We start from the raw sequence: 25329 nt of genomic DNA on the forward strand, positions 1-25329 counted from the left end.
CTTACTCACTCACTCGGCTTTCTTTCACAGCACTGGGTGCAGGCAGTCTACTTCAGGAGAAGCAATGTGATTTACCAAGCTAAGTAATTCATTTTTTCTATCACAAAGGATGGGAGGGCGGATGTGTGCATCTGTGCACTTTAAGAAGTGATTTTGTCATAAGCAGTCTAAAATAAAACTAAGTTCAGAGATTTTTATTTTGAAAGTTATTATGTTGAATTTAAATATAAACTCTTTAGAGTACAAAAACCAGGTAAATCTTACAGCTGATGCAGAGATAGAAGTCTGTTAGCACATATACATTACTATCATAAACTACTTTATTAAACAGATCAATGTAACTTACCATAATGGAAAAGTCTAAAATTTAGAAAAAGAACAAAGTTTTTATTTCCCTAAAACCCTTTATTCAGGTCTTAAGCCAGAACTTCATTTCTTAAAAATTATTTTAAAAAATATTTAATATTTTACTCATACAGAAATGCCTTGTATTATGCAGACTCTATGTTATATAGTCTGTAGCTGTGTTGAGGGTAGTGTTGACTACTAAGGGCAAAGTTTTAAAATGAAATGTCCACCTACTGTTAGGCAAGTCCCATGAAGTTAGGAAGTTATTAGACCCCTGGAAGTTGATGCTTGCTTTTCCCCCTCATTTTTTTTAACTTACTGACAGATAAAAATCTGCTTTGCTGTAATCAAGAGATTTCGTATTGAGATTAAATCTGAGAACTTCATTTTAAAAATAAATAATTAAAACAATTTTATATATTGAGTAGCTTTGCAAAACTAATTTTCTACTAGATGCAATGAAATTATAGATGGCATTACTGTTCTCAGTCATCACTTTAGTTTGTTTTAAAATCAGTCATATTTCTAGGGTTTTATTTATATATTGTCCCCATAAAAAGGCAGATCAACTATGTAATCTTCATTATTAATATGATGACCTAACACATTATGCAGGTGCTCAGTTGCTGAGGTTAGCAGGTCAGAGCTGATCAATGAAAAAATTCATAGTGGACTCCACCTGCCACTTTAAAGCAGTGGAACAGAAGAGAAATGAAACAACACAGTATTAATCTATCATCTACCTTTTAACAAATAGCTGATGGAAACATATACACTGTATCTTTCATCTATCTACACATTTATATTTACATATATATGTATTATATATCTTACATATTAGATACATATTATTATACACATTAAGATGAGGAACACATAATCATTTAGTATAAAAATTAGCTAAATCATTGTGATAAGTTCCAAGAAGGACAAGAACAGGGTGCTATGTTTGTGTATAATATGAGGATCATGGTTTAATAAGTTGGTAACTAAGTATTGGAATTGATTGATGTTATTTATGTTTGAATTATAAGGTTATGGAATCCCAGTACTGGAGGAGATCTTTAAAATCATCTAGTCCAACAACTCATTCACTGCTTGAATTTTTCTTACTATTCATTTGTTTAATGCTGGTATTTGACTATTTTTTGACTTAAAAACACAGCATTTTTATGTAGTTCAACCTAATACAAACATTTATTAAGTTTAGTGCTAGGTAAGGACCACATAAGATGGATTAGTCAAGACAACCCTACCCAACTCTTTGTACAGGGGAGAAACGTAAAACCAAATAATTATAACATAGTGATTATTTGTAGAAATAAAATGGCTAAAGTGGCCTCACCTATCCAAAATGAACAAGCTTGGTACTGAGCTGAGTGGTCAAATTGTGTGATCTAGTGGATCAGTTCAAAACTCCATCAAACTCGAAGAGGCTATTCCTAGCCAATAAGCCAATTCGCTGCATACTCATGGATTTCAGCCACTTTCTAGCTTGAGCTCATGGCTAAATAGTGCAGCATTTACTCGTGCTTCTCCAGCTTCTTGGAAAACTCACTCATGCTGCAGGTGAAGATTAAAATTTTATTAGTCACTTCAGTCTCTATCCCAAAAGCTGTGTTTCCTTGGCCATGGCACCACAGCCCATGGCTTTAGGTTCATAGACATTGAAGGTTAAGTAGAAATTACTCTGAGAAGCAAATTCTACTGACCATGATCCCACCTGTAGAAGTAGGTCCTAACTGGGTAAATGATGAAAGGACTATCTTTCCTTGGCATTTAATTCTATTGGCTTCAGTAAGTAACTTGAAACTGCACAAGATGGAGATGAATTCCTTAATGTTCTTATTTCAGCACTAACATACACAGTGCTAGGCTCTGGCGTCAGAAAATAGATATCCCTGTCCTTAAGTTAAGCTAAAGTCCTCCTAAGTCTAAATACTTTAAAAAAGGTTTGATGAGTGAAATATATTCATCCATCTATCCATCATTTAAGTACTGACTAATGTCAGGCATAATGTTAAGTACTGACTAATGTCAGGCATTTTCCTAAACTCTGGGAATAAGTGGGATATAAGACAAAAGTCCCTGCTACCACCGTAGCCTTACCATGTATATATTATTGGAACAATATACTGAATTTTCAAAAGGACATTCCACTTATGTGCTTTTTTCATTTGTTTCAGCAACTGAAGAGAACTGTATCACTCAGAATCTGAGTGGTGGCAGAGACTATACCTGCCTTGCTAGCTGCTGTATCTGCAATGCTAAGTATACTGCCTGCCACACAGTGAGTGCTTACTAAGTATCTGTTGAATAAATAAATGGTCTGAAAACAGGGATAAGTGAACTCCTGGAAGCTACATCTATGATAGTTTCAAAATTCAATATCAACAAATACTATGTTTCTAAAAGGCTGTGAGATTTTTCTTTCCTAGTTATGAATCAACCAAATAATACACTTTCTGAATTTTGAAGAATGCAGATAATGTATTTCTCCCCCCCCCCCCATCCCATAAAAAAGTAATATTATGGGATTCTGACTTTGGTACAGGTATACAATTCAGTATGCTAGCCATTAAGAAATCCTGAAACCATAAATGCATAATCTTTTTGAAAACCAATGGGCACAAAAATAAGCTAGCAGTATATAATTAAAAATTACATCCAGGTGCGGTGACTCAGGCCTGTAATCCCAGCACTTTGGGAGACTGAGGCAGGTGGATCACCTGAGGTGAGGAGATTAAAACCAGCCTGGCCAACATGGTGAAACCCTGTCTCTACTAAAAATACAAAAATTAGCCAGGTGTGTGTGGGAGGGGGGAGGGGGCACCTGTAATCTCAGCTACTTGGGAGGCTGAGGCAGAAGAATTGCTTGAACCTGGGAGAAGGAGGTTAACGTGAGCCAAGATCGTACTATTGCATTTCAGCGTGACAAGAGCAAAACTCCATCTCAAAAACACAAAAAACAAAAAACTTGCACATCAATTTTATTCCTTATCAAATAAATTAATGAACAAGCCACCCTGTTAATACCCATATTCTCCTCTTCCAAGCAGAAAACACATCTCAAAGCAAACTAACTTAGGTTACACCATGCTGTTAGTGTGTTTCCTCTTTTGAACACCAGATGATCATATAAACTCAGCTTCTTCTAATCATAAACAGTGTCTTTTCAGGTTTCCCCATAAACAAGATTGGCATTCTGATATGTGGGTCTTCCCACTGCATTCTTTTTAGAATTCATATTTTAAAAGGAAACCATTGTTTATAGTCTGAATGACAAACACCAAAGTCACCCACTTATTCAGAAATGCCATTAAAATTTTATTTAATTTCATTTTTATAAAGACGGGATGCCAGCACAATACACAGACACACATAACATACACACTTCTGCTCTCTGATAAAGAAGCATTAATTTATATAGTTAGCAAAGTACTTACAAGTGTTTAGAAAGGGCCATGTCAAATAAGTAACATTTCTGATGGCCACAAAATATTTTTAAAACTTCTGGTTAAGCATTAGAGTTTTACTTTGCTCTTCCCACTAAGATGACTTAGTAGACTGCATTTTTTTTTCCTGGAATGGCAATTGGCTAGGAGGAACTATTATAAGGAGTAGGCAAAATCAAGTATCAGTCTCCTGATACTGAGTTGAGAAATTCAAGCTTTCATGTGAGTAAGACCACAGGTCAAAGAAAAATAAGCAAAATACAAATGGGAAAATACAAGGAAATCCTTTCCTACTTTCACTTCATCATATGAAAAAGATTACACTACAAGAACAAAAGCAACACTTCTATTTCTACAAAAATTCATTAATAAACAATGAAAAGCAACGAAAAGTATTTTGGTATAGTGTTGGATATTACTGGATACTACCTCTTAATGTGCTCATGAGCCAAGGACATGCCTGTGATATTGGAATTCCTCACTTAAAAACGGAATTTAAACAAACTCATTTTCTTCAGTGGTTTTAAATATATATTTATTTATATACACATATATATATTTTTACATATATACACATAATTATAGATATACATAAACACACACACAAATACTTATCTATTAGGCTTATGGATTTCCTATTAAGCTACTGTACTGTCACAACTAACACAGAAGCCCATTTTTCTCATATAATACAGATAACACTCAGTTTCAGTAGAAATAACGATCATTAGGCATTTGTTTTTGCCTTCATTTTAAAGAACATTTTCAACTATGGGCTACCGTTTTTATAAAATCTATTTAGAAAAACCATAGATCTTATGGTACAATCACTCTTTGGCATACCACTGATACAAAGACATATATATGTACTATGTAATTCAAAATACTACTGCGGGCAGTTGACGTCATTTAAATTTCCATTATTTCCTTACAACTAACAGAAGCACACCAAAATCCAGTAGAACTCTAAAGGATTGTCAACAAGCATTTAAAAAAAGAAAAGAAGAAAAAGAAAAATTCTAACAGTAATTTCCTATGGAAACAGAGTTCTAAAATATACAACCTAAGAAGCAAATTATATTATTTTGCCTATTTTACAGATGAGAAAATGGAGACACACGTTAAGTGAGTAACTTGCCCAAAGTCACAAAGTGGTAGAGCCAGAATTCATGCTTTAGCTGGCTCCTGGATTGCTTTCCCTTAACCACTATGGTACACTAAACTACTCCAAATTTATCTTTAATTGTCATTTTGGGGATTATTTTCCTCCTCATAGCTTTCTATACTTTCCAAATTTTCTATAATATAAATAATTTTATAAAGGAGCTTGCACATTGTTCCAAATTAGGTTTATTAGAAGCTATTGCTCGTTTCTTCAGTGTGTATTATCCAGATGCAACAATGTATATATTTCTTGGAACAATACACTGAATTTTCAAAAGAACATTCCACTTATGTGCTTTTTCACTTGTTTCAGCAACTGGAGAGAGCTGTATCACTCAGAATCTGAGAGGCAGCTCCTGACTTGAAAATGATCATTCTGTGTGATGTATGAGCAGTTTCCAAACATCTGTGTCCCAGGATATGGATGGGCCAGGGGAGAGGGAGATCAGTGCGTGCGTGCGTGCGTGCGTGCGTGCGTGCGTGCATGTTTTAAGAGAGAAGGGAATAGACTGAGTAAGGAAATGAGAAGAAACATTCTCAGTATCAGCAGTCTACCCTCAAGTTTGTGTTGTTTGGAATAAATCAAATTCAAGAGAAAATGAGGGGCCCCTTTTTCTCAGTTCAATGGCTATTTTTCTCCTCCATTTTAAAACATATTTAATATTAAATAGGCCAATGAATTTAATAAGATCCTATCTTTTATATAAAGAAATAAAGTAGAAAACAAGTATTACAAATACATATATATACACACACACGTGTGCGCACACGTGTGTGTGTATGTGTGTGTGTACGGTGCTTGGTTTGTAGGTATGCCATATTGATTTTCTGCAGAATATTATCCTTCAGCCAAACCTTTGAAACTTATGGTCTGATTATTTTTTAAAATGAAAATAAATGCCCCAAAGAAAAATTTAAGTTCTTAAGCAAAATAAATAAATAAAATAATAATAATCTGTGGTACTTCTACTTATTGCTTCTGAACCATTAGGATAGTGAAAGTGACAAAAATAAGACTCCTAATTATTTTCTAGGCTCCAAAAGGACAATCTTGTTCCATTTTATGATGCTGGTTATATTACATTTTTATTTCAAGTATTATATTTTAAAATATATTGCCGTTTTTTTTTTTGAGACAGAGTCTTGCTCTGTTGCCAGGCTGGAGTGCCGGGGTGTGATCTTGGCTTACTGCAACCTCTGCCTCACAGGTTCAAGCAATTCTCCTGCCTCAGCGTCCCAAGTAGCTGGGTGGGACTACAGGCGTGCTCTGCCATGCCCAGCTAATTTTTGTATTATTAGTAGAGATGAGGTTTCACCATGTTGTTCAGGATGGTCTCGATCTCTTGACCTCGTGATCTGCCTGCCTTGGCGTGAGCCACCGTGCCCGGCCTGCCTATATTTTTTAGAAGGATTATTTTTTAAAGTTCCTATGTAATGACACGTATTTTTTTTATCTTTTAAAAGTTGCAGCCGGGTGCAGTGGCTCACGCCTGTAATTGCAGCACTTTGGGAGGCAGAGGCGGTCAGATCACTTGAGGTCAGTAGTTTAGACCAGCCTGGCCAACATTGTGAAACTCCAACTCCACCAAAACTACAAAAATTATCTGGCAGTGGCAGTGTATGCTTGTAATCCAAGCTACTACTTGGGAGGCTGAGGCAGGAGAATGGCTTGAAGCCAGGAGGTGGAGGTTGCAATGAGCCAAGATAGCATCATTGAACTCTGGCCTGGGTGACAAGAGCAAAACTCCGTCTCAAAAAAAGAAAAAGTTACAATAAATGAATTATCTTTTACCAAGTGTAAAACATTGTGGACATGAAAAACAAACCCATAAATAATCATGTTTAGTTTTTGAAAATGTCATTAAATAAGAAAAATTACTTTCAAGAGGTTAAAACTTCCCTTTAAATTACTGCACATGCAGTAAAAAATTATTACTGTTATTAAAAAAATTCAACACCATAAGAAATTAATTAGGTATTATACCCAGAAAAGGCAAAAGCAATGTTATAAAAGGCATGGAATTATGCAAGGTATTTAATCAATTCATGATCAATTCCAAAACAATGATCCCACAAAAAAAAACATAACGTAGTTCAGTAGCACAAATACGTACTACATTCAAAGATGGATTTACCATTGCTTTAAAAACAAGCTAAGTTTTTCTCTCTACCATAATAAAGGTTAACATATTTTCTCTTGGCAGTAAAATATGTTATCTAAATGTATCACTGCTGAAACTACAGACAAAAATTTACTACTAACGAAAAACTTAAAAATCCTCTAGAAGTTTGTTTCAGTGAGTAGAAAAGTAATTCTCAGAAAAGATAAACAATCTGGTTTTGAATATAGTCAAGAATTATGATTATATACTATTTTGTAACCTATCTTCAACAGTAGTTACTATCAACAGGTAAATGTGCCCCACAGGTAAAGTAAACTTGGGTTTTTGAACTCATTTAAAACTAAATAATTTATCTGACATGCTGATCTTAACCTATTTATGCTGGAAGTTGCAATTTCTTTCGTGAAAAATCAGACTTTGGCGATGACCTCAGCAATAGGATATAAATAACTCTCACAAACTTACCATTCCAATAAGGTAACACTAGGCATAAATGAGTTAAAATGTCATATTGACAAAAAACAAAAATGGGTGAAAAATAGCTTTATCTCAGTAAAGTCTCATATTTGAGTGATATTTTATGGATAAAAAAATTGAGAGAATAAAAAGACATTAATAAATCTGATAAAGAAACATTCATTGGTGACTAAAGGCAAATTCACACAACCACTATGACATTTCTCAAGGCCACAGAGAGAAATTAGACAGGGATATCTTTGTTTTAAGAATTGGAGATACCTTTTTCTCCCTCACATAAGGAAATAAAGTGGTTTCCATCTGATTGATAATGTGACAGCCCACAACACTGATTTTGAGAATACAGTTTTTTTTTGAGACAGAGTCTTGCTCTTATTGCCCAGGCTGGAGTTCAGAGGCACAATCTCGGCTTACTGCAACCTCCACCTCCTGGGTTCAAGTGATTCTCCTGCCTCTGGCTCCTGAGTAGCTGGGATTACAGGTGCCTGTCACCACGCCCAGCTAATTTTTTTTGTGTTTTTAGTAGAGAAAGGGTTTCACCTTGTTGGCCAGGCTGGTCTTGAACTCCTGACCTCAGGTGATCCATCTACCTTGGCCTCCCAAAGTGCTGGGATTACAGGCATAAGCCACCATGCCCGGTCAAGAACATAGGTTTTCTGCAGAGAAAATCTAGGCTTGAATTAAAAAATTTATTCATTCATTCACTCATTCATTCAATTATTAATGGGCTATGATTTATCCTATACCATCATGTATTGCATAATTAAAATCATCATTCACAAAACATTTAAAATTTACTAAAATTTTTATGATGCATCTTTTAAATTTTGTTATATCTATACATATAAAACATGAAGTTAACAAGAATATAATCAATTGAAAAATGCTGAAAGTATATTGTACACTCTTATTTGATATTTAATTGAACTCAATATTTATTGATTGCTATTAAAAGCCAAAAATGTTCTTTGTATAGAAATTCTTTAAATGATGCATGAAGTTACATGTCTAGTAAATAGGATTTCACTCATCACAGTTTGTCCTATGACTACTAATAGCAACAAAAACCCCATATAGTCTCTTTTAATATTTTTAAATGGATGACTACACATTTTTTCCTCCACTAAATAAGTAAAAGAGACAACATGACAAATAAATTTTTTTTTTTAAGGGAATAGGGAATTCAACCACTGACAATGTCACAGGACATGGGAGTATAGAACTCTGCCTCTTAGCCAGGTGTGGTGGTGTGCACCTGTGCTGCCAGCTACTCGGGAGGCTGAGGCGGGTGAACTACTTGAGCATAGGAGGTTGAGGCTGCAGTTTGCAGCACTGTATTCTGGTCTAGGTGACAAAGCAAAACCCTGTCTCAAATCAATCAGTCAATCGGTCAATCAATCAATCAGTCAATCAATCAGAACTCTGCCTCTTTTGCTCACCACTTCTAAGGTACTACATTAGCAGACAGAAGAGCACAGTGGTTAAGAGGACTGACTTTAGGGCCAAATTCCTAGGTTCAAATACCAGTTATGTCATTTACTACTTATGGCGTCTTGGACAAGCATTGTTTCAGTTTCATTAAGTGCTGGCAAACAAACAAAGTGGCATAATAACAGTACCCACCTTATAGGGTTATGTGAATAAATATTTGCAAAGTGCTTAGAACAGTATTTGGCACAAACCACTACATAAATATTTGTTAAGTAAAATAAAATGAAAACAGTATTCTGGGAGAGGGGTGCTGTTATTAAATGCCAAACATATTCACTGTATAGAAATTCTATAAAAGAAGATGAAAGGTGAATAAAAGGAAAATGAGAGAAATTTTTTTCACCCCTCATTTGACATGGTATTCTTTCCCTCCTTACCTCTTCACAGATTTCTCCATTCACTAGGACCCACGAGCTATTATTGATCAGATTCTCTGAAATCTTTTTCTTTTCTTTCCATTTACAGAAATGTTTAATTCTTTTATCAGGGAACACTTTGAATCTGTTATTTCATGGCCAAGAGTACAGCCCACTGCAACTCCAATTATATGAAAAAGTCTACAACTTTGTCAAAAAGAACTCCATTTTACCAAAAGTATGGTTCAGGCTTGTTCGATCCACAAAGAGTATTTATTAGAAATAAGATGCTACAAGGCCGGGCACGGTGGCTCAAGCCTGTAATCCCAGCACTTTGGGAGGCCGAGGCGGGTGGATCACGAGGTCGAGAGTTCAAGACCATCCTGGTCGACATGGTGAAACCTCGTCTCTACTAAAAATACAAAAAATCAGCTGGGCATGGTGGCGTGTGCCTGTAATCCCAGCTACTCAGGAGGCTGAGGCAGAAGAATTGCCTGAACCCAGGAGGCGGAGGTTGCGGTGAGCCGAGATCGCGCCATTGCACTCCAGCCTGGGTAACAAGAGCGAAACTCCGTCTCAAAAAAAAAAAAAAAAAAAAAAAGAAAGAAATAAGATGCTACATACTCTATGTTGTAAAAATAGATTCCTTGGTTAAAAAAAATGCAGACATCATAAATCACCCAAGGAGAGATATAAATAGAATACATCTGTGAAATAATTTCTCAGGTATACAGGACAGTAGCTTGCAGAACCTTAGATATATATTGCAAGCAGAAACATTAAACAAAGTAATACATTACTTATGTTACTCATATTATGGTCTAGCATTAGCCTAATCTTCTGAATTTATCCAATCAAACAACTTTGAGAAAAGATTTGTGCAGGGCTTACTAGTCATCTGATAACACTGCTGTAACACAGTGGAACTGTAATAAACTAGTGCCTTAACTTAGGCATTCAATAATATTTATTCTTCTCCTACCCTCACTAATGACTCTGATTAAAGCAATTTAGTCAATAATATAATTAGCCAAAGTTTACAGAATGTAAATATTAATGTGTAATACTAATATATACCACAGCCTTGCATCCTTTTACCCCAGTTTAGACTGGATGCTCACTCAGTCAGCTACACAGCGCCATCTAGAGGCCTCCTTTTACCAAGATTCTGGGGATAACTTTTGTCTTTCTCTTGTTCCCTTTTTAAGAGACAGGGTCTCTCTCTGTCACCTATGCTGGCGCACAGTGGTGCAGGCTTAAGCAATCCTTCTGAGTAGCTGGGACTTCAGTCTTGTCCTTTAGTAAGAGTACACTTGACAGATACATTAGCTTGGAATATATCTCACTTTAGATACCATGTTCACTTGGAATTTCAAGGGTACTTCTCCAAGGTCTCAGGCTCTAATATCACTATCAAGAAGTCAGATGCTGCTCTTACTCAAATCCTTTATAGAGTTTCTTTTGTTTCTGCTTTAAATCCCTGAAAACTTTTCAGAAGGGTCTCTCTCACTGCAGATGTTCTGAAATTTCCTGAAAATGTGCCTTCACGTGCGTCTATACTTATTAACATACTGAGTGCTTCGCGGGCCTATTAAACTGAAAATTCAATGAACTCAAATGTCAGTTCTGGGACATTTTCTTTCAGATCTTCACCAAATGTTCCTTAATCAGTGAGGCTATTTCTGATGATCTCATATAAAAATAACATTCCTTTGCTCCCTTCTCCACCCACAGCACTCCCTATTGTCCTTTACCTTACCTCATTTTTTCTCCATTGCATTTGTCACCATGGGGTATACTGTAAAGGTGTTTGCTTTGCCAATCTAGTCCCACCAGAATGTAAGTTCCCTGAAGGCAGGGGCTTTTGTCTGTACTGTTGGCTATTTCTGAATGCTTTGTTCAACAGGCCAGAACAGTGTGTGGTACATAACAGGAATTTTAAAAAATATATTTGAGGAATGAAAGGCTATACTCCCTAGGTTAGGCAATTTACTAAGTTAATTACTCTGCAGGGCTCTGAATCAGGGAACAAATACCACTGGGGAGAGGAAGAGAAATGAGACAAGGTCTTACAGGTGCCTGTTAGTATTTATAAGGCACTCATAACCAGAAATACCCTATTGGTAATTGTGTTAGTATTTATACGACACTCATAACCAGAAATACCCTATCGGTAAAGTAGTTGGGAAATAACATGATAAGGTGAATTGAAGGTCAGACAGACCTGGGTTTAAATTCTGGTTCTGCCACGTATTTGGCTCACTATTCTTGCCTACAAAATAAGGGTACTAATAATACTTGTTTCACTGGACTACTGCCAGGAATAAATGAGATAATATACAACCAGAATTTAGCACTGTCACCGTTTTATCATAATTATGTCTATCTAGTTACATCATTTATTGTTTCTTCACATTCATAACTATTCTTTACTTTTATTCTAAAAACATAAAGAGATGAATTTGAGGTGGCAATTGGTGATACTAAGAAATAAGAATAATTACAGAATGAGTAAGATCTAGCATTTGATAGCACAACAAAGTAACTACAGTCAGCAACAATTTGTTGTACATTTTAGAATAACTAAAGGAGTAAAATTCGAATATTCATAACACAAAGAAATAATGAATGCTTAAGGTGACAGATACCACTTACCCTGATGTGACTATTATGCATTATATGTCTGTATCGAAATATCTCATGTGCCCCATAAATATATATACCTACTACATACTCATACAAATTAAAAATAAGTTTTTCAAAAAAAGAAATAGGAATAAGAGACTCACAAAAGTAGCCGATTCATGGTACTACGTACTAAAAATGTGATAGGGAATGAGATAGTTTGTATAGCAGAAAAAATAAACAGATATATCAGTTCCCTAGTGCTGCCATAAAAAAAAAAACTACCACCAACAGAGTGACTTAAAACAATGGAAATTTATTCTCTCATAATTTTCTGGAAGTCAGAAGTCCAAAATCAAGGCATAGGCAAAGCCACCCTTCCTTGGAAGTCTGCAGGGGAAAAGACTTGCTTGCCTCTTCCATTTTCTAGTGGATCCAGGCATTCCCTGGCTTGCGTCTGCCTCATTCCAATCATTAGCTCTGTCTTCACAAGGCCTTCTCCTCCATGTCTATGTCTTCCCCTCTTCTGTCTCTTACGAGAACATTTGTTATTGGATTAGGGTCCACCTAGAGATCCAAAATGTTCTTATCTTGAGATTTTTAATTTAATTATATCTACAAAGACCTTTTCTCTAAATAAGGTCACTCTCAGGACTTGCCATTTCTATACTGTTTTTCTAGGAACAAGAACCAACAAGGTTGTCTTTCTGCCAGTTATGGTTTCTGATTCAACAAAGAACTGTGGACAGGCACGGTGGCTCATGTCTGTAATCCTAGAAGTCTGGAAGGCCAATGTGGGTGGATCGCTTGAGCCAGGAATTTGAGAACAGCCTGGCCAATGTGGTGAAATACTATCTCTACAAAAAAAAATACAAAAAAATATCTAGGTATGGTGGTGTGTGCCTACAGTCCTAGCTACTCAGGAGGCTGAAGTGGGAGGTTCACTTGAACTTAAGAGGTTGAGGCTTCAGTGAGTCAAGGTCATGCCACTGCACTCCAGCCTAGGTGACAGAGTAAGACCCTTTCTCAAAATATAAATAAAAAAATAAAATAAACAGCTTTTTATTAATGATATTCTCCCTGGTAAGTTAATAATTTTCCAATATCTAAGATTCTAACTTAAAAATATTCTCTAGCTTGAAGAATGTTACTTATAATCTAAATGAATACTAGGAAATACTATAGTTTTAAAAAGCTACTTAAGATGACCTCCAAAGCAGCAACTAAATTTGGATATATACCCATAATGACATTTTTTTAAAAGTCTGGTAATTTTAAATTTTATTCAAAATAGAAAAGAAATGCTAAGTTAAAATGAGATTGTTCTATTTACCTGGACAATATTAGTACATGAAACTTGTCCTCTAGTAAGAGCCTTTCAATATTTATATGGCAGCATGGTTTAAACCATAGAAATAATGCTATTTTTGAATGTCTCCAGAAAAAACGAATCATCACCTAAAACGTGATCTCAAGTCTGTAAGAGAAGATAACATCAGTAAAATGGGAGGAACAAGGGGTTGTGGAAAGAAAAACAAAATTAATTAGATATTCTTTTCTGAGACATAAACTTCTAGTACAGTAACGAATTCTGAAATAGCAGAGCATTATCAATAACATGGAAATAGTATACAATAAATTTTGAAAGAGAAATATATACTAAAAGATGATGTCTCAGAGTCTAATAACATCTCTTTTGAAAATCCATTTATTAATCGTATTTATTAGCAATAATTAGAAGGGAAGTAGATTTCTGCTAATTAAATTCTGAACTTACTCTTTTATTCCCTAATGGGAACTGATACCGTATACCTTTGCCTGATCTGTGATTCATTCTTTCGAATGTGAAAAACACATAAGCCAGCCTTTTACGTGAGTACATGAGATTCTGCAAAATTAATTTTTCTTGGGAAAGTTAAAAATTATTTATTTATTAATTCATTTATTTTTAAAGGCATGATCTTGCTCACTCTGTCACCCATGTTGGAGTGCAGCAGCACAATCATAGCTAGTGTCGACTATATAATCGTAGCTCTATGTTGAATCAAACTCCTGGGCTCAAGTGATCCTCCTGCTTCTGCCTCCACCTCCCAAGTAGCTGGGACTGCAGGCACACACCACCATGCCTGGCTAGTTTTTTTATTTTTTGAAGGGTCTCATTATGTTGCCCAGGCTGATCTTGAACACCTGACCTCAAGCAATCCTTCTGCCTTGGCCTCCTAAAGTGCTGGGATTACAGTCATGAACCATGGTACCCAGCTAATTCTAACTTACTAGCTTGAGTAACACAATTAGTTATAAAAGCTCATCTTTTACTGTATTTTATTGTATCTCTTTTCTAAACTATATCACTTATGTCAAAACTTATTAAAAGAAGCCAAATTTTCTCCTTTCTCCTATTTGGCATACAGTTTCTTTCAGGGAGCATATCTACCACTGTGAAACTTTCTAGCTTTTAGTGGCTACTCCAAGGCTATTTCTAGCCAACTGTTATATGCACTGCTAATGATATTCTACTTTTAAATGTATTTTTTTCTCCACTTAAGGCACATCCAATGTATTATCTCATTAGCTCTATCCCTAGCTCATCTGGTTCCTAATACATATATCTGAATGAATACTTCTTTTATAATTCCTACCTTCAAAAATTAATTATAAAATATTTGTTTAAATACCTTTTTGATTCTTTGGTGGCACTAATCTGATTAAAAGTGAGAAAGAAACCTAAAGGCCTTTAAGTTGAAAAAAACGAACTGATAATTTTCTTTCTTCTATTATCGGTTCTCTTTTTAATTCAGCCACTTTTACTTCCTTCTCATCCTGTGAATTTATGTTCTAGGCACTCCTTTCTACCTTGAATTTTTCCTATGTTATTCTCTACTCTTCAAAGTTAGAACATGTCAAACACAGACAAAATAGGAGAGAATATTTAAAAAATGAAATGAATGGAGGTTTCCTGTTGTGCTATATTAAAAATCAATTGAAATGATGAAAAATATTAACATGCAAATATCTGAAGACAACAGGAAAGAAAATAGGCTTTAAATTTTACAGAAACAAAAGCAACCACGGGCCAGGTGTGGTGGCTCACACCTGTAATCCCAGCACTTTGGGAGGCCGAGGCAGATGGATCACGAGGTCAAGAGATTGAGACTATCCTGGCCAACATGGTGAAACCCCGTCTCTACTAAAAATATAAAAATTAGCTGGGTGTGGTGGCACGTGCATGTAGTCCCAGCTACTCGGGAGGCTGAGGCAGGAGAATTGCTTGAACTTGCGAGGCAGAGGTTGCAGTGAGCTGAGATGGCACCACTGCACTCCAGCCTGGTGACAAAGTGAGAGTCTGTCTCACCAAAAGAAATAAATAAAATAAAATAAAAATAACCAGAATGATCAAATGAACACAACAACTTTATGAGAAACTAGGGAGCATTCTTGGTTAAGCACTGTTACTATAGAGACGAGTTGGCAGGTGGGTGCCAAGGAGGGGGGTATAACAAAACAAATACTTCATCCCTCGAGGCAGCTACAGTCTTTTCCACACAAAATTAAACCAGATTTTCCACCAATCTGATTTATAAATTCTTCTGCTTAAAATATAAACTTAAAAGGTTTTGATAAACAGCGTAGCCAATCTTGGGCTACCAAAAAAGAGGGCACATGCACATGTGCAACTAAATATTTAGCTAATTTTGATGAATTTATCTGAATTATTTATTTTTCCTTTCAGAAAAGGTTCTGGGTAGTCAAGGGCCTACGACAAGTCTCCAAAATATATTTCAAGATGCATTATAAACAAGCCCACCCCCATCCTTCTACCTTCATTACATAACAGACTGGTGAATTATGACTATATTTAAGAAGACAGGAAGTGGCAAGTGAAAATGGAGAAAAACTAATAAACAAAGTCACAAGATACAGAGATAGAATGCTTTCGGAGATGTCACACCTCAAATTTCTTTTTCTTTTTTTTTTTTCTAGAGATTGGGTCTTGCTCTGTTACCCAGGCTGGAGTGCAGTGGTGTAATCTGCAACCTTGAACTCCTGGACCAAAGCAATCCTCCCACCTTAGCCTCCCAAGTAGCAGGGATTACGGAAGTGAGCTACTATGCCCAGCTTCAAATTTCTTTAATAGGCTGACTTAAACCTGTCCAAGCAAGATAAGAAGCATAATACCTACTCTATTATCTTATTGGTTCCATGATTTGATGAGTCAGAGCAAACTGAACTCTGCCTCAAATAAAAGTTTGTTATTGTACTTCCATTCTTCTTTTGAATCACACTAAAAATCTCACCTGACAAAGAAGCTGAGGCTCAAAGTTAATGATGAGAGGATATGGAATTTGAATCCAGGTTAAGACAACTTCAAAGCTGGTGCCATTTCCACTACCTAGCACTGTCACTGGTAAAGGTATCCTTCCAGACAGAATGTGTTCTAGTTACGGGTACCCATTTTCTTTCCTGAAATAGTAAACTCTCTATCTGTAAAATAACTGCTGAATCTTATTGTGTGGTTTTTACATACTAATTAATCTCTTAATAACTTAACGCATGCTTTTGCTATAAATAACCTAATATTCATTTTGTGAAATGCAGCAAAAAGAACTAAATGGTCATTTCCTTTCATTAAGATAATTTCTCTTTCCATTCTCTATAGATATGAGAAAACATTTAATAAAAGTGATTTACTAGTAATAAAATTTTAAAAATAAACACAAATATGTTACTAACACAACTATGGTTATGATATCAACCAACAGCACAGAGTTCAGATCTGACATTCACAACCATGCACACTTGATACTGTGATTTGTTATCTTGGACAATGGCATTTACCAACTTTGTATTTATCAAAACCAACAGTTGTGACTATATTGCTTATAGTCCTGTGGCTATGCAATGATATTTAGTAATTCTCTAATTTCATTACTAAGTGATTTACTCTAAAGTGGGTATGGTTTTCCTTTCAGGATAAAAAAATACTATCCACATCTAAGATTATTTTTCACTTCGACATGCTTCACCTGAAAGAGTCAAGAAAGCGTTTCTCTAATGCATTTTAGATGTCTCATATCAGTCATTTGCTCAACTATCAGTCACTCACACAGCCTGCAATTATGCACAAAACAACCTGCTATGGTGATAACAAGGTAAGTAAGAAACAATCCTACTATCTAAGACGTTCCAATCTAGTAAAGTTGACACATACCAGCAACTTATTGAAAACATAAGGATATACATCCGAATATGAGAAGTACAAAAAGTACTGTTTATCACAGATAAAAATGCTAATGAATTCTGATTAGCGAATAAAGAAAAAGATTGCCAAGAGGTGATATCTAATTGGGCCCTTAGGATAAATGGGATTTCTACATATAGAGGTGGAAATGAAGATGGAAGTATAGGGAAAGATAAGCCAGGTTTTTGCCTTATGTGAACAAAAGCCCATGTTTATAAGAATGCCTAGGGAACCTGACGCAGTCTTGCATGACCAGAACCTAGAATATGTACCTGTTGTAGGTTTAAAAAAAAAAAAAAAAAAAAAGACAAAGAGCTAAATCTGGGTCAGAATATATAGGACCTTTAATGCCACTGCAAATTTGAACCTCATCTTACAGATAATGGAGATCCAGTAAAAGTGTTTAAACAAGGAAAGTAGTATGATTCAATTAGTGATCGAAGATAATGCCAAATAAGCAGTGAATTGAGTTAATACAGAGGGATAAAAATGGAAACAGGAAGAGATAGATGAGTAGCTATTAATATATTTAGGTAGAAACAAAGGAGCAATGTAAAGTTAGAACGACTAGAAGGATGGTGGTCATATTAACAGAAGCAGCCATCACATGAGAATATGTTGTTGGGGAGGGAAGGAACAAAGAAGGGAAACTAATCAAAGATAATGGCTTCAGTTTTGAACATTCTAGTACAACTGTTAAGATGACCGATTGTGAATTATGGTCTGGAACTGAGAAGAGAAGTAGAAGCCAAAAATAGAGATTTAAAAGGTAGTGACACAGGGATGATATTTGAAAACATGAATAAAAGTGAAGTCACTTAGAGAGAAAGGACAAAGAAAAAGAAGAGTAAGGGTAAGACCTTTAGACATCTCCATTTAAAAAGTGGGCAATACTTTAAAAAGTACAGTGAGGCAGAACATAAGCAATAGAGGAAAAAAGTCACAGAAGTCAAGATAGAGAAGTTTTAAAGGGAAGTCAATCACTAAAAGCCATGAAGAGAGTTAGAAGGTGACGAGGACTAAAGTTATGAAACTTGGCCAGATGCGATGGCTTTTACCTGTATTCTCAGCACTCTGGGAGGCCGAGTTGGGAACATCATTTGAGGTGAGGCATTTGAGACCAGCCTGGGCAACAGAGTGAGACCCCATCTCTACAAAAAAGTTAATTAAAAAAAGTATCTGGCTGTGGTGACACATGCCTGTAGTCCCAGCTACTTGGGAGGCTGGGGTGGGGGAGGATCACTTGAGCCCAGGAGGTCAAGGCTGCAGTAAGCTATGATCATGTCATGTGCCACTGTACTCTAGCCTAGCCACAAAGCAAGACCCCATCTAAAAAAAAGAAAAAAGAAATGAAAGTTCTAAAACTTATCAAATCTCTGGTACTTTGGGGTAATTTCAGGGGCAGATAAAACCAGATTTCAGGGTACTTTAAAAAATTATTGAGGCCAGGTACAGTGGCTCACACCTGTTATTCCAGCACTTTGGGAGACTGAGGCAGGTGGATCACCTGAGGTCAGCAGTTCAAGACCAGCTTGGTCAACATGGTGAAATCCTGTCTCTACTAAAAATACAAAAATTAGCCAGGTGTAGTAGTACATGCCTGTAATGCCATCTACTTGGGAGGCTGAGACAGGAGAATTGCCTGAACCCGGGAGGTAGAGACTGCAGTGAGCCAAGATGGAGCCACTGGACTCTAGCCTGTGTGACAGAGAAGAGACTGTCTCAAAAAAAAAAAAAAAAAAAAAAAATTATTGAGCACATATAAACTACTTTTTAGGAAAGGTTGGTAAAGAATGGAGATAGCCACCAAAGTGTCAAAACTTTCAGTCAGTGCTAAACACCAGCTGATAGATTGCAAACTTAGAATGTGCTTGTTACTGGGGAAGGGTGTTAACCAAATAAGTGAATGAGAGCATAACTGGGAATAACTCAAGTGTGCTGTTTTGGCTTTAACTTAAGTTTCTAAATTGAGTAAATTTTATGAATAGTCATCATAATAAAGTGAGAGGAAGCTGTTTTAAGTTATAAAAGTATCTATGATGCCTATCACTTCAAATCAAATAGAATGTTACAATTAGTACTGAACAAGCACAGAAACTTGCTTTACTTCACAGAGAAACACTAAAAATATGGTGTTAAAGAGAACCTCAGTTAAAAAAAAACAATATTGTGAACATAATAAAGAATAATTTCCCCAACATTTGGGGAAAAGAAGAGATAAAGAAAATCTTAACATAAGGCCAAATAACAGAACATTAGAAAGTAGTCTGAATTCATGAAATAACAGTTTGAAACAGAAAACTTGTCCAATAACCCTGCAGTTCACATTTTATTTATTTTATTTTCATGCAGATCACTGGCAAATCTGTAACCTAAAGTACTTTAAAAGCTGAAAGAGAATTATTTTGTTAGCCTAATATTTGGTAGGCTCACCACTAAAACTATTTGGAAAATTGTGAAATAAAATTACTTACAGAGAAGAATTTTTCTCACTTTTTTCTGAATTCTAATTTTATGACATTGCAAGAAACACAGTAAAAATATTCCTACCCTAGGTATAAAAATTGCATTTTTGGATCTTCTCATGTGAGCAAAAGCTGCTGTGAGTCTTTGAGAGACCTATGTGGAAATCTTATGTATTTTACTATCATGGTCTATGGGTTTTCAATTCATTGGCAGAAATACAAACATATATTAAATCACAGGCACAGCATTTATGATTGCAGAAATCTTGTTCCTTAGCGTTACTTCAGCTGAATTTTTATTTAACAAAGAGGCAAAGACAAGAAAATACCTTTTTTAAAAAAACATTCCTGAAGCATCCAATAGAGGCTATTTTGATTGTCTATTAGATTATAATAATTTAACTTAAAAATGTCAAGAAGTTTTTAGTCTTTTGTCAGATTTAATTTATCTTCCTTACTTTAGATAAGGAAAAATTAAGCTGTTTTAATGGCTATCTTAATGTCTTACTATAAGTGTCTGTAGAATGAGGAGACTTTGTTAATTTTAAAAACAGTATATTTTAGTAGCATGAAACCCACCTGCTGTCATCAGTGTAACTCTTCCATTTAATTCCCTAAAATCTAGGGATTTAACACCCTTAATTGGTTGGATGCGGTGGTATGCACCTGCATTAAAGCTGCCTGGAAGGCTAAGATGGGATGATTGCTTGAGCCCAGGAGTTTGAGGCTGCAGTGAGCTGTGATCACACCACTGCATTCCAGCCTGGATGACAGAATGAGACCCTGTCTTAGAAAAAAACTACATATATATATGCACACGGTTTAGAGTCAACTGGTTCTACAGCTTGTTAAAACAAACAGCAATCCCCAGCCCTCCTCTTTTAACATATTTCCTTCTGCAGAAGCAACCACTTTTATCTCTCTTAGCCAATTGCTTTGGTAGTTAATCAAATATTGAATAATATGGCTTTATTGATATTTAAAAATTTTTCTATTTTAGACATTATCTATTGACTTTCTACTATGAAATAAGAGAATCTGAATCCTTCCTCCTCCATGACTACCCGGTAGGTGCATACATACTCCTATTCCCTCACCCTCCCTATACAGTTACATAGTAATTTTCATCGTAGTATGACTATATATGCTATTTAGACTCCAGTCACAGAGTAATACCTATGTAGACTGTAGCACAGTGGTCAGGAGCATGGACTTGAAGGCATACTTTCAGGGTTTAAATCCTATCTTTGCCACTTACTGGCTGTCTAGCTATTTAGGCAAGTTACTTCACCTCTCTATGCCTCAGCTTCCTTATCCACAAAATACTCACTGTAACATTATCTACCTCTTGGGTTTACAAGGATTAAAAAGTTCATATATGTAAAGAACCCAATATGTTACAAAGTGCTACAGAAGTGTTCTTTATGTCCTGAACCACTTTTTTGTTTCTCTTATAGTGTTCTCTTGTATTATTCATTTGCTTAGATACCTATGTGCTTATTGTTAATTCAACCACAAATGCACTTCCCATTCTTTCAACTGATTGACTTACTTTATCAATTTTGTGTTCTTGTAAAGTCTCGCTACAGCCTTATCAGCTGCTCCAGTCTGAACTGGCTGTCTTTATTCTACATCTTATATAGAGCTATTAAACTTGGTTCTCTCTATAGCATTCTACTAAAAGTTCCTTTTCTCTCCCCTGTGCTGGAACTCCTGTCCTCATTTTTAGTAAAACATACTTCATTAGCTTCAAGAGAAATGATGTGTAGGAGGTAATCTTTTTGAAGTCTTGCATGTCTGAAAATGTCTTTATGCTATCCTCATACTTGACTAATGGTTTAAAGCTAAATATACAACTCTGGGCTGAAAAAAAATTCCTTCAGAATTTAGAAGGCATTCCCCATCATTCTCTAGCTTCTGATATTGCTTATAGGAAGTCTGAAGCCTTTCTGATCTTTTGTATGTAATTCAATTTCCACCCCCCCCTTTTTTTTACAGGTTTATGAGATTGTCTCTTTGTCACCAGAGACAATTTGAAATTTCACGGGCTGGAGGAGCGTGGTGGCTCAGGCTTGTAATCCCAGCACTTTGGGAGGCCGAGGCGGGCAGATCACAAGGTTAAGAGATCAAGGCCCTTCTAGCCAACATGGTGAAACTTCTCTCTTCTAAAATACAAAAATTGGCTGGGCATGGTGGTGCATGCCTGTAGTGCCAGCTATTTGGGCGGCTGAGCAGGAGAATCGCTTGAACCTGGGAGGCGGAGGTTGCAGTGAGCTGAGATCGTGCCGTTGCACTCCAGCCTGGTGACAGAGTGAGACTGTCTCAAAATAAAATAAAATAAAATAAAATTTCACAAAATGTGCCTTGTCATGGGAACTCAGTAAGCCCTTTCAATCTGGAAACACGTATGTTTCAGTGGCAGGAAATTTCCTTAAAATTATTTTGCCAGGGTTTTGCTCCCTTTCTTTTCCTTTTTTTTGGAATTACTGTTTTGATATTCAACTTCCTACACTGGTCCTCTCATTATTTTATCTTTTTCTCTCTCTCTACTTTCTGAGATATTTTCTCAATTCCATTTTCCAACATTCTATTGAGTTTTACATTGCAATTTTTTGACAAAAGCTCAACCCTGTAAAACATTCTGTTCTTGTTTCATGTATGTAATATCCTATCTTTCTGAGGATACTAATCATTTTTAAAAAGTTTTCTGTTCCCTGCCTAGTCTCTATAACTCCAAGTTATTTTTTCTCCTTTTTTCTTTCTCGTGCGTGTGTGTGTTAGTCTCTCTCTTTCAGGTTTTTCTTTGGAAAATTGGTATCCTTAGATCTTTCTTCTCAGGCTAAATACCCGAAGGGTATTCTTCTAATCCCTTGAATGTAAGGTAAAGGCAGGTGAGAGGAGAAAGGTGGAGAAGTCTCATCATTCTGTGTGCACATATTCACTTAATTCCCTCACATGTGGTAAAATGCCCTGTTCTTAATTTTACCTAGTATCTCCCAATCGAAAGATTCTTGGGCTTTTTTTTTTTTTTTTTTTTTTTTTTCCTGCAAAGAGTATACTTGGCGTCTTATACCAAGGTGGAGGTATAGGTAGGAAGAAAAGTTGTTCAGTGGAATGGTGAAGAAGAGGAGACCTGGGGATTTACTACCACATGTGTCTGGCTCAATTCGTGAGCTGAAGATTCTGTGGTAAAGATCAGCTTCATTTTTAGCTTTCTTCATAGGCAGATTAAGATTTGGCTTTCGTAAGTGAGCTATGTCATTTGCTTTTCAGCTTTCAATCTGTGTTTGTGTGTGTGTATGACTGTTTTCTTCTTTCTCATTCTCCTTGAAGGATCATGTCTTTAAAATAAAATACCTTTGCTAGTTTAATACAGTTTCTGGAGGAGTATAATTAGATGCTTGTGTTCAATCTGCCATTCATCTCCTCCAGATGTCCCTGTTGAATCTAAAAATCATTCCTACTTTCCATCCGATTGTCCAACCACCACAGTGGTGTGCTAAGACTAACATGGCCTTAGGGCTGATTAAGATGAACCTATAGCGTGGGTATCACATTTTAGAATACTCTACTCTGGGCTTCTCAGGCACCAATTTCCACAGAACTTGACTGTATAAACTGGGAACAGCAACTGTGACAATAGCCTATACAAATGACTTGCACAAATTAGAAAGGGAATCCCTTACTGAAGAAATTTACTGCCATCTACTGGAAATTTCATGAAATAACTACAAATCAACCATAACAAGTGACAGGAATTAATTGGGTACTGATAATTTGCGCAAACCTAAGAGGCAGCACTGCCTAGAAACTACCTTCACAGAAGTAAACAAATCTCCACTGTGCTATAATATGGAAGAGAAAAGATCAAATTTGTAATCCCAACTTCAAATTACAGCAGGAATTGTGGTCTAGCACTTCAACTTGGTATTGATAACTAATCTCCCAAAGGAAAAAAATGTTACTGCTAATCAAAATCTAGCTCGTAAGAGTAACATAAAAACTGATTTTAGTAGGTTAGCTGGAGAACTTAAGTACTCGTTTTTATTTTATTCATATCAGTTTTGAGACGAGACCCAAATAATGACTTCCAAAAGAAAATTAGGAAAGTGTTCAGATGTAAATGAAGTTTTTGCATTTCACTGGCTAATAATACAGGCTTCTTTCTAATGGGCAAACCTGACTACATCAGATTGGTAGAAAGGTCAGTTCTATTATAATGTTTGCTTTGAAAACTTTAATGTTCCACCACAATTGATTTATTTTAGGGAACAATTTGCACATATCACAAAATCTGTGATTGCTTATGCACGATTTCATCTATAATAAACACTAAATGAACAAAGAAAACTGTATTCATCAAACCATGTTCACCTAACTCATAAAGTTAGAACTGACGCTAATTTAATCTAATATAGAAAATGCTCATATTCATATACACCTCAAACATCTACCAGCTGCCTAAGTTCACTGCATGAGTGTTTTCAGCCACACTCAAACATATTCATTACAGTAGTTGAAACCAGTTTTGCCATCTTTTTGTGTGTCACTGAGCATATTTTTGAGAGTAGTGCCCCTAATCACTTTGTCTCCATTTGCACAGCATAGTGATTTTTAGGACTCTGTATGTCACATTATAACAGAACTGACTGTAGCTGGCTATTTTATCCCATAATTAAGCCAATTCTTCCACAATATTATCATCAGTATTACAACATACATATTCCTGAATCTTATTTTAAAGAATAAATATATATTTACTCATGGTTTTTAAGAAAACCCAAAACTACTCAACCAAAACCTTGAGGAACATTTTTCCAGGGTTTTCTACCTTAACTATTCAAAATGATTTTGATAATTCTTGAGCTCATTTGAGCTCTCCTCAAATTACTTGCATATCACTGCAATTATTAATGTGGAATACAAATATAAAGCCGAGATATTATGCAGCTGTTTTAGTGTGAGCTTTCTTAGAGACAGTAGTCAAATAATCTTATTTTGTAGGAGAGGAACAAGACATGACATTTTAAGGAAATTTCAAAGAAAACCAACGGCTGCCATCATCCACTGAGCTCCAACTTTCAGAGCTAGAAATACTAGGATAGTATTTTTTATAAAGATTTTGAGCACTTACATGTATTAATGTATCATCATAAAGTTCAATGTCTCCTTCTGTTGGTTAAGTAAATACATACATTAATAGCCAATCTAAATATTGACTACTGCCATACACAGGCATTATTTATCAGCATTTTTACTTTATTTTAAAAAGGGAACATCTCTTATATTAAATCTTCATTACTCACATATCCCATCTATCAAAGCTATTACCACCCAGTAGTTTTATAGAAGATTCTAGCATCTGAAAACTATTTCATAAATTATCTAGATATTTCCAACAATATCTTGGGAATAAAAAAGGAATCCTCACTAGTTCACAAATAGAGAAAGTTAGAACTGACACTAATTTAATTTAATAGAAAGGGCCAGGATTAAAATCAAGGTTTCCCAGCCTAAGCAACACAGTGAGACCCTGTCTCTACAATAAATTTAAAAAAAAAAAAAAGCCAGGCATGGTGGTAAGTG

The 25329-nt window shown here is 35.7% G+C and overlaps 1 protein-coding gene and 1 long non-coding RNA gene across 7 annotated transcripts in view; one reads left to right on the forward strand and one right to left on the reverse strand.

Moving 5' to 3' along the window:
* The window catches only part of RASAL2 (RAS protein activator like 2), a 364958-nt gene that overhangs the window by 136700 nt on the left and 202929 nt on the right, over positions 1 to 25329 (reverse strand). The window lies entirely within an intron of this gene.
* Positions 23 to 20806, forward strand: LOC120360147 (uncharacterized). 2 transcript variants are annotated; one of them, XR_005576756.2, is made up of 4 exons: positions 23 to 83; positions 2535 to 2638; positions 17010 to 17189; positions 20744 to 20806. It is a non-coding gene; the product is annotated as an uncharacterized LOC120360147 (long non-coding RNA). The 2 variants fall into 2 exon arrangements; XR_012514955.1 differs by having other exon boundaries at positions 23 to 2638.

Source organism: Saimiri boliviensis, chromosome 19, assembly GCF_048565385.1.
Source record: "Saimiri boliviensis isolate mSaiBol1 chromosome 19, mSaiBol1.pri, whole genome shotgun sequence".
Lineage (NCBI taxonomy): Eukaryota > Metazoa > Chordata > Mammalia > Primates > Cebidae > Saimiri > Saimiri boliviensis.